This window comes from Peromyscus maniculatus, chromosome 22 (assembly GCF_049852395.1).
Source record: "Peromyscus maniculatus bairdii isolate BWxNUB_F1_BW_parent chromosome 22, HU_Pman_BW_mat_3.1, whole genome shotgun sequence".
Classification (NCBI taxonomy): Eukaryota; Metazoa; Chordata; class Mammalia; order Rodentia; family Cricetidae; genus Peromyscus; species Peromyscus maniculatus.
The window spans coordinates 37,855,885-37,866,172 of NC_134873.1; the positions used below are offsets into that span (position 1 = coordinate 37,855,885).

The 10,288-nt window shown below is 42.6% G+C and overlaps 1 protein-coding gene across 1 annotated transcript in view; it reads right to left on the bottom strand.

Moving 5' to 3' along the window:
• The window catches only part of Tpo (thyroid peroxidase), a 65,949-nt gene extending 59,200 nt beyond the window's left edge, over window positions 1-6,749 (bottom strand). Inside the window, exon 1 of the mRNA XM_076558944.1 lies at window positions 6,385-6,749. The gene's annotated coding sequence lies outside the window, so the exon portion shown is untranslated. The remainder of the gene's footprint in view (window positions 1-6,384) is intronic.
• Window positions 6,750-10,288: the final 3,539 nt, after the last annotated feature.

Genomic DNA, 10,288 nt, shown 5'->3' on the forward strand with positions numbered 1-10,288 from the left:
GATGATCAGGTATTCAGCAGTACACTGTGGGATCTACTATAAATACCCAGGCCTCTCCTCAGGTGGGCCTTCCCAAGTCCAAGGCTGCCACTCTTTAGTAAAGACACTCAGCCATCAGATGCATAGACAGCCTGGGGTGCTTATCAGAGCTGGTCCTCTGTTCGTTAGAAATGTGAGACTAGAGAATTGGAAATTTGTCTATTCAAACACATCTATATAGAGCTAACATCTGACATTAAGCATTTAGCACTTACAAAGATTAAATCCTTGCACCTGCTGTATTTCTTATGGAATGAGGACTATAATCAAGTGATTTCAGAAGAAACAGAACCAAAATTGGTCATGCTCCACTTTCTAAGTCTTTATTTTCCTAGTCTTACACACAGCTGGTTTTGAACCCCTGACTTTGCTAAACAGGACATCCCAGGGAGAACACATCATAGTGCATATCGTAGTGTGTGAGGGTCTATTAGTGACCCAGCACACCTGAGCTTAAGTCATGGGAACAGGGTGCTGCCAGGCTTTGCTAGGAAAAGCTCTGCTTGCCACACAGCACAATAATGGCCTCCCATAGACAACTTTACACCTTTCGTGATAGATTTCTCTTAGAAAATGGAAAATAAAAAGTTTTACAACCTGACTATTTTCCTTCTCTCAGCCGAGGAAGTAGGATGTGCACCGCTGGGTGCGTTCTTTGTGGTCTTAACTTCTGAAATGTGAATCTTGATTAGTTTCCTGGGACTTGGTCACCATCCATATAAATGGACTCTGTGCTCGGATACCCACTCAAGCTTCTGATGGGAGTGGCTCCATTCTATGTTTGCTTAGCATTGTATTCCTGCCAAGTTCCCGTGTGTCCTGGCTGGTCAGAAAGAAGGTGCCACATCACAGGGGACGCTCTGTCCACCCGACTTAGAGAGAAGTGTGATATTCAGAGAAAGAAAAAAACTTATTAAAAACCAACCCCTTTAACACTTGCACATTTCTGAACTGATACAGCTGGATGGATGGACAGACAGATGGACGGACGGATGGACGGACAGACGGACACACACACACACACCTGCACACAGGACATTAAAGTAGGAGGCAGACTTTGGAAGAAGAGATTTAGTGGAGGGTAGTGGTAAGGAAATGAGAGGATAATGGGGTACTTTGATATGTAATACATATGAGAAATTGTAAAACAATACATAAAATTAATAAAAAGTACTGCATAAAAGAGAAGATAGGAATCATCCAACATCAGCAGAATTGTGTGCTAAGCTGGTCCCCAGTGGCAATGGCAACCTGGAAACCTTATTGTATATCCCTGAGGTACCAGGGTCCTTCTTCCTGAAAAGTGAATAAACTACATCCCTGTTTGTAAGGGTGAATAAAGAGTCTCATTCAGGATGCATTCAAAGCTCACCAGCAACATCCCCAAATCCACCATCTCTGAAATGGGAAAGATTCACTGGGCTCCTCCCTGCCAGAGCAAACAATAAAAGCTGTGAACAATGGAAGCCAAGATGCAAAGACGACCCTGAGACCAGCCCAGCTGCCTGGAACAGGTCTGGATCCACTGTGGCACCTGGAAACGGCATCCTAATTTGAGCTGCCAGCAGGCTGCGTAGGGTGCTCCAGCTTACCAGCTTTATGAGCTGTCACCCATGCTGGGCTGAGCTTTGGTGATGCAGCTGTCTTTGAGTCATTTGTATTCCTCTAAGTAACTCCTCACCCGTGTTCCCACAAGTAACCCCAATACAAATTGTTGGTTTATCAGGTTGGACTTTGGTGGCAGCCACACTTTGGTCTGTCATTGGTTCCCTATCTGGGGTGAGTAGACCTGTGTGTTGTGTCTCCCCGAGAAAAGTTCTGGTCACACATATGTAAATACATTTCGGTGTTACCTGGAGGCCAACAGAGAATGCCTAAGAACATGATGATTTGCCTTAGAGAGACCCCTATGAAGGCAGCAGAGTGAATGCTAGAAAACTATAACTTTTCCTCTGAACTATAGGCTGCAGTTTCCCCTCCTACCTCTATTAAGCTATAGTGATGAGTAAGTTACATCCATATGTGGACGCCAGTTAGTACTTTAGTGTACAAAGCAAAGAACGACAGAGTGATTGGCTTTGCTTAAGACAGCCACCACCTCATGTATTCCTCTTTTTACCTCTCCTCATCTTCTCTTCATATCTCCTCATGACCTCTTCACACCCTTTTCTTATCCTCTTCTCATGTCCTCTCTGTATTTTTTCTCAGATTCTTGCCTCGCACTCTTTCCATAGCCTGTCTCCACGTCTTCTCATACCCTCGCCTCACAGCCCTTTCTCATAATCTCCCCTTAGCCTTACTTCTCACCCCCTCTCTGCATCTTCCCCAATTTCCTTCTCACACTGTGTCTTAGTTAGGGTTACTCTTGCTGTGATGACCAAAAGCAACTTAGAGAGGAAAGGGTTTATTTGGCTTACACTTCCACATTGTAGTCCACCATGAAGGAAGTCAGAGCAGGAAACATTGTGAGAACTCAGAGGCAGGAGCTGATGCAGAGGCCATGGAGGGGTGCTGCTTAGTGGTTTGCTCATCGTGGCTTGCTCAGCCTGCTTTATTACAGAACCCAGGACCAACAACCCAGGGATGGCACCACCCACAATGGGCTGGACCTTTCCCATCAATCACTAATTAAGAAAATGTTCTACAGGCTTGCCTACAACTTGATCTTATGGAGGCATTTTCTTAATTGAGTTTCCCTCCTCTGAGATGACTTCAGCTTGTGTCTAGTTGACATAAACTATCCAGGACAACTGACCTCTTTTCACTTGACACACAAACATATCACAATTAAGCCACAAACTTGCCTTTCTCATTCATCCCCAAGATCTCACATAAAAAACATAAGTAGCTTTAAAAGTCCCACAGTCTTTACAAATCCAAACACATTAAAAATCCTGTTCCTTTAAAACATTCAGCATGCCTTTAATCCCAGCACTTGGGAGGCAGAGCTAGGCAGATCTCTGTGATTTTGAGGCCAGCCTGGTCTACAGAGCGAGATCCAGGACAGGCACCAAAACTACACAGAGAAATCCTGTCTCAAAAAAACATATATATATGTCACTTCTCCATCTCAGCTCTCTGTGGCACACACGACTTGTCTTCTAAGCTCAGGATGGAGCTACTGCACTGCTGCTGCTGTTTTTGCTGGTCATCCCATGGTACTGGCATCTCCAAAATGCTGGGGTCTTCTGCTGCAACTAGGCTGCACTTTGACCAATAGCCATCCATAGGCTCTCTTCATGGTGCCTAAGCCTCAACTTCTCTGCATGACCCCTTCAGTCCTGGGCCTTCAACTGCCACTGAGGCTGCATCTTCACCAATGGCCTCTCCTGGCCTCTCACAGTGCCAAGTCTCAGCTGCTCTCTCTGGTCCCTTCATGCCTTCAAAACCAGTACCACCTGGGTGACTCTTACACTATGAAGTTCAGCTGCCAGCACGAGGTACAACCTAGGCCACCTCTGAACACAGCTCCTATGTTTCTCTCAGAAAACACTTCCCAGAAGGATTTTGGTTAAATGATGGTGATCTCTTCTTAATCACTGCTAATTTCTAAGTCCCAACCGACCAGCATCAATTGTCCCAGTAAAGCAAAGGTTTCACTTTAGTGGTTCTGTTCTCTTGTTAATCACAGCTGATTCTTCAGCTCCAGCTGATGAAACACCACCGATTTTTCACATAAAACCTCATTAGAGTCTTTGCTTCCCTCTGAAACTCCACAAGCCAGGTCTTCTTTGGTCTCAACATTCTTATCTTCAAAGTTCCAACAAAACAGCTCATTTAGCCCTCAGAACTCAATGGCTCTTCTGGCTGAAATTTCTGAAGTTCTTCTACAAGCTTCCCCCAAAACACGGTCAAGTCTGTCATAGCAATACTCCACTATTCCTGGTACCAACTTCTGTTCTAGTTAAGGTTATCACTGCTGTGATGAAACACCATGACCAAAAAGCAACTTGGGGAGGAAAGGATTTATTTGGCTTATACTTGGACATCATAATGAATCACCAAAGGAAGTCAGGACCCCCCCCCCCTCAAGTGGGGCTGGAACCTGGATGCGGGAGCTGATGCAGAGGTCCTGGAGGGGTCCTGCTGCAGGCTTGCCTACAAACCTAATTTTATGGAGGCATTTTCTTAGTCGGGGTTCCCTCCTCTCATATGACTTTAGCTTGTGTCAAGTTGATAGCTATCCAAGACACATTGTCTCCTCACATTCTGTTCTCATAAACTCTACTCAAAATCTAGGATTTTGTGATGAAATCTCTTAAGATCTTCTTAAACCAACTTCCAGGAAGGAATGCATTGTGGATACCGTGCTGCACCCTAGGTCTTAGGAACTTACTTGTCTTAAACATGAACCTTTGTACTCTTAGATCATAATCTCCTTAGTTCATACCCCTGCTCTGGTACCAGCTTCTTTTTCTCACTTCCATAAACTTGACATATTTAGGTTCTACATATGAGAAAGATGGTGAAGTATTTGACTTTTCATATCTGGGTCTTGTGTGGTATGCATGTGTGTATGCGTGTGTTCATTTACAAACTTGGTTATGATTGTTTTAAGAGAAGAATATCTTTAAGCCATGGAGTCTAAGGATTTGTGATACCAACACCATAACATTGTATCCTGGGATAAAAAACAGACACAGACTGGAGAACTTAGGGAAACCAGAACAAAGTAGGTTTTTAGAATTATCTTGATATTTCATTCTGGGTTAAAGATTGTACTGTAGCTACATATAGTGTTCCTTTTGGGGGAGGTGTTGAAGGTAGTTGCAGTCTTCCAGCTCATTTGAGAATCATTTTAAAGCTTCCTAAGCTTAAAAATTCAGTAATATATTGCATTCAAAATCAATTAACTTACCTGGTAGAATTCAAGGAATCATTTGGTTTTGTTCAAACTTAAACTTAGATCAGTAGGCAATTTGCTAAATTATACAAGCCAAAATAAACCAAAGACATATGTACCGAAAAGACATTAGTTGACAGAAATTAAATAAATATACAATGGCTCTCCCTCTAAAACCTCAACATCTAGTAATGACAGTTTCTGTAGTCCAGGTGTGAAGTGGGAGCCTTAGTCTGTGGGAGCTCTAGAATGTATTGTCTTATTTATCTCAGACTGTGAGCATCATGTTATGTCCAGGGTAGAGTCTCTGTTTATGGATTTGTACTTTTCATTCATGTGGCCAATAATTACAATCTGATCAATTCAATTAAATAGACCTAGCCATATTTTGATGCTGTGTCAGGCTCATGGCCAAATACACACCTGTTTTCACAGTGTCTGTGATATGGCTGCACATCCCTTCTAATGTCTAAAGGCATATTCTATAGACAAGTACCTTTCTGAGAGCTAAATCTGCACAGTGGGTCTCATCTAGGGATTCAGGATATTTCATACCAGGTATATTCTATACCCATCCAAAGTCATCTTCTCAAATAGTGTTAGGTTCCCCTGATGTTTAGAGATTTTAGCCATATTGCTCTAGAGCAGTGTTTCTCAACCTTCCTAATGCTGTGACCTTTTAATATAGTTCCTCATGTTGTGGTGGCCCCCAATCACAAAAATTATTTTCATTGCTACTTCCTAATTGTAATTTTGCAACTCTTATGAATTATAATGTAAATATCTGTGTTTTCCAATGGTCTTAGGTGACCCCTATGAAAGGGTCTTTTGACCCTCCAAAGGGGTCAGGACCCACAGGTTGAGAACTGCTGCTCCAAAGGGTATAAAATCTTCACAGAGACAAAGTAGACCAAAGAAGGAAATTAATGTCAAATTTATGTGTCATTGCAGAGTTTATTTTGTAGGCTCTCATTTTCTAGGTTCTCTCCTACGAATAAAGAGATTGAATGAATGTGATTGGAAATATGATTCCTTATATTATTAAGGCCATGTTCTGCTTTGGACCCATCATGCCCATGAGAAGCTCTGACTACATGGACAGCAGGGACTTTCCCTGAGCACTAGGATTGAGAATGGGTTGGTCCCAGTGCTCCTTAACTGGTACTGCCGAAGGCAGAGTGAACAGGGGGAGGGGTACAAAACTTATCCATCCCAGTTTCTAGGAAAATGTGACTTCAGCTACACTCTAGTGTGGGTGTTAGTTTCTTTATGAAATGCCTAGTATGCTCCCACTTCTAGCTGTGTACAGCAACTGCTAAGCCAGGAAACCAGATAATCCCTTGCCAGGGACTATGTGCAGCTCTTCCAGAATCAGTTTGGAGACACCCCCTCCCTCCTCCCCGGTAGCTGAAGCCCAGGAAGCCAGCTGGCACTGACTGCTCAATTAAGGACAAGCAGTAAATTGCTGTTTTTGTAGAGGTAAAGCTAATCACAGTCCTTACCTGACTGCTCTGCTTTTGACGTCAGACTCTCAAGTGCTGTGTGTGTCTTCCACAGTTGCTCTGTGGAGTGGGAATGTTGAAGGGTCCTTTGTTTCTCTCAGGAGTTCTCAAGTAGCTCTAAACCATGTGTCACACTGTATCATGCTCCCATAGACTCCAGAGTGTCATCAGGCCCAGGAGCCATTAGGAGAAGTGAACCCTAGTCTGAACTCTTTGCACTTGTTAATTGAAGTTCTGGTACAATTCACCTGTTTACAGAGTAATCCTGAAGAAGAGAGTCCAAACGTGAACACCATATCCTTGACCTAAGAGACAGAGAAGATTGCAACAATGTTCTTACTTTAGTGAACTGAGGTTGTTGCAAAGGAAGGCAGGGGGTGTGACATGTCAAGAAATCCGAGACGGCATGTACTTCTCTGATTTGCTAATGTTTCTGGTGAACTCAGCCCAGCTTTAAAACACAGGTTTTTACTATGTCACTCAGACTGGCCTTAAACTGGAAATCCTCATGTGTTGAGTGCCTCTTGAGTTTGGGGATATAGGCATTGTACCACCTCTCTTTGCCTGATTTAAACTCAATTTTATACTGGGCATTAAGACACTGATACTTGGTGAGTTAAGGAAAAACAACTGCAGGAATGTTCTAGAATGTAGAATCCATTTATCGGTTTAAAGACAGCCTGGGAATTAGAATGCTTTGGAAGATTTGTAAAAAAAAATAAATGTGCCACTCTTAGAAAGAAAGAACATAAGACATCGTAGTTTTTCTTACAGTGACAAATAATGTCAAGGACTTGCTGGTTGGTTGTAAAAACTAATGGAGCCACATTTTCACACAGCATTCAATTAGTTTTCTGTGTCTTGAGAGCCTTAGAACAGCACTTCTTGATGTCCATATCAGATCCTTACCAGTGCCCCAGGCCTGCACCTCAGGCTGCCTTGGGCTGTAGGTGAGGATCACCATGGGTGGGAAGTGCTTCGCTGCCTCTACAACCTTTCTAAGAGCATGGGGAGTGAAGGGTGCCATATGGCTTGTCAATGTTAACATGAATAAAGGCCCTGGAGGACTCTCGCAGAGAAGCATTCATCAAGACGTTCCTGAAGGCTGTCTAGGAGCTTCTGTCTCCCCCTACAAACTCTGGTACTGCTCTCCTCTCCCACTCCAATATGTGTCCCCCTCTGCATAAGGCTATGCCTTCTAACATCCGTCAGCAGGGAAGTGAATTCGCATCTGTCTCTGGGGTAATGTGCTTATTGAATGGTGTGATGACAAATTAAGCTCATACACTCCTTCCAGGTCTGTGATCCTCCAAATGACAGACTTGCTCAAATGGTTGCTCCCTTCGAATGGGGCCTGGCAGCATCCTTCCCTTCTTTGGTTCTCCTACCCTTGGTGAGAGCAGGTTCTACAGAGCAAGTTAAAGCACAGCCAGAGCTACACAGAGAGATCCTGCCTTGAAAAAAAAAAAGGACATATATAATTTTTTTTAAAGAACCTTTTACAGGGCCTAGTAATGGCTCAGTGAAGAGCAGATGAGAAGGTACTGACCTCCAGCACTCACATGGTAGCTCACAGCTTCCTCTAACTCCAGCTCTCACCAAGGGTAAGAGGCAGCTTAGGTTTTCACTCCTGGGAGGATGATGACTTCTGTGCTGCAAGAGGTTGCTGGGGTGAAGTGTTAAGGGGTGAATTTACCAACACTGTGGGAAGCAGATCCCTCGATGTGAGACAACAGGAAATGGGATGTTCCCAGGTCCTTGAGCTCTAGAAAATGCAGGCAGGACTATGATGGACAGAAGATCAGAAGTCTAGTTTGCTGTTCTTGCCAGGGGACATGGAGGCTATAAGCCAGGTGTGGGGATTTCAAACCAAATCCTCACAGGCCAGGAAGGTTGTGATCATACACATCATTGGGTGTAATAATACATTGCTCAGCTAGATTCTTCACATGCTTCAAGATAATAGTCATGGAAAGAAAACCACAATACAGTTGCTCTGGGGAAAAAAAGGAACATCTTGGGGTTTTAAAAGACATGTTGCATTTCTACATTCTCATTTCAGCTAGACTCAGAATTATTAGCTGTTCAAAAAAGTTCTGGAACCACATACCAGAACACAGAGCTTCTCACCAAGAACATCTTTCTAATGTGAACAAGGAAGGTTAACAAGTCAACTTTAATAATTTGTAGAGTAGGGCTGACTATCACCAAACATCTCCGGGCTGGTAAGCATGCCCCTTCTCTGAGGGGAGCAAGAGGACATTTGGTCTGTTGAATTAGAGTCATTTGGAGGAGGGTGGGATCATCAAGTGGATTAATTCAGGGATATAAAGAAAGCACTGACCCCCAAATTAGATAGTCCATGTTGTCCAGACCAAATTACAGTTTGACTGTGGTCTCTTTGTAAGTAGACCTGGAGTGCCACTGTGACAGTAAGAGAGGGAGAAAAGAACACATGTAATGTATCCAGGTAAACTCTGATGTAGAATTCAACCCAGTTGCAATTTCTTACATTGATTCATCAAAATAAATGACTAGTATTTCTTCTTAGATTCAACAAATAATTATTACACACCACTTTAGGGCTAAGGTTTGTGCTTGAGAAGTGTATAAAGCATACTCTATGTCTTTGTAGAAGTTATATTTAAATCAGGAGAACAGAAAAGCATATACTTTCTGTGGGTGTGATGCACTTTAGAATTCTGGGAGGTGGATCAGTGGGAGCAGGGAGGGATTATCTGATTATTTGACATGATAGGAAATGTGTGAACTAATAGAAGGTGGGAGAAATATGGAGGAAGTTGGAGAATTCTGGCTATGGATAGATGGATGGGTATGTGAGTGAGTGGATAATGGATGGATTGGGGGGCATGTGGATAGTTGAATGAGTGAAAGAAAGGATATGGCAATAGATGAATGAGTAGATAGATGGACATATGAATATATGGGTAGACACAATACATGCGTGGATGGATGGGTGGATGGATACACATGTGAATAGATGATGGATGGGTAGGTGGGGAAATGGATTGATATGTGAATAAATGAATTGATGGATGAATACATAGATAGGCACATGAATAATATAGACATATAGGAGGGTGAATGAGTATAAGATGGGTAAAATAGGGACTGGAGAGATGGCTCAGAGGTTAAGAGCACTGGCTGCTCTTCCAGAGGTCTTGAGTTCAATTCCCAGCACCCACAAGGTGGCTTACAATAATCTGTAATGAGATCTGGTGCCCTCTTCTGGCTAGCAGGCATACATGCAGGCGGAATACTGTATACATAGTAAATAAATAAATCTTTTTAAAAAGATGGTTAAAAAAAGTGAATGAATGAATGAAAGACATATTTTAGGAGTTGTCTGGGTCATTATAAGGATATATTATTGTGAATGAGCAAGAGATATATGGTATAAAATCAGTCTTTTAAGTTGAAACCAGCTTACTTTTTAATGATAAATTTATAAAGGAGTAGGAAGAAGATATTTTAGAAAGGATTTTCTTTTTATTTAGATTGTTTGATTTTTTTGGTACCAAGGACACATGATTGGAAAACAATCTCTCTCCTGTCTCTGTCTCTGTCTCTCTTTTTCTTTCTCTGTATGTCTCTTTCTGTGTGTATGTTTGTAATTAAGAAGACCTTCTTTAGGCTTACAGATCAGTGACTGACTTACCAGGACAGGATGAAGCCTGGGAGTGAAGTCAGTGTCCTCCTCTCCTCAATCAACTCACGTCTACTCTAAAAACGTAGAGGAAATTCACACATCCACCTTTCCTGCCTGGGCATCTTCACTCATCATGACAGCAAGGATTTTATTCTTAGATAAATGTGGAGCCAGCTCCAAATATCTTGTTTTTAAAGTAATGGCTGCTTACAATTTCCTGTATTTTCTGTAACT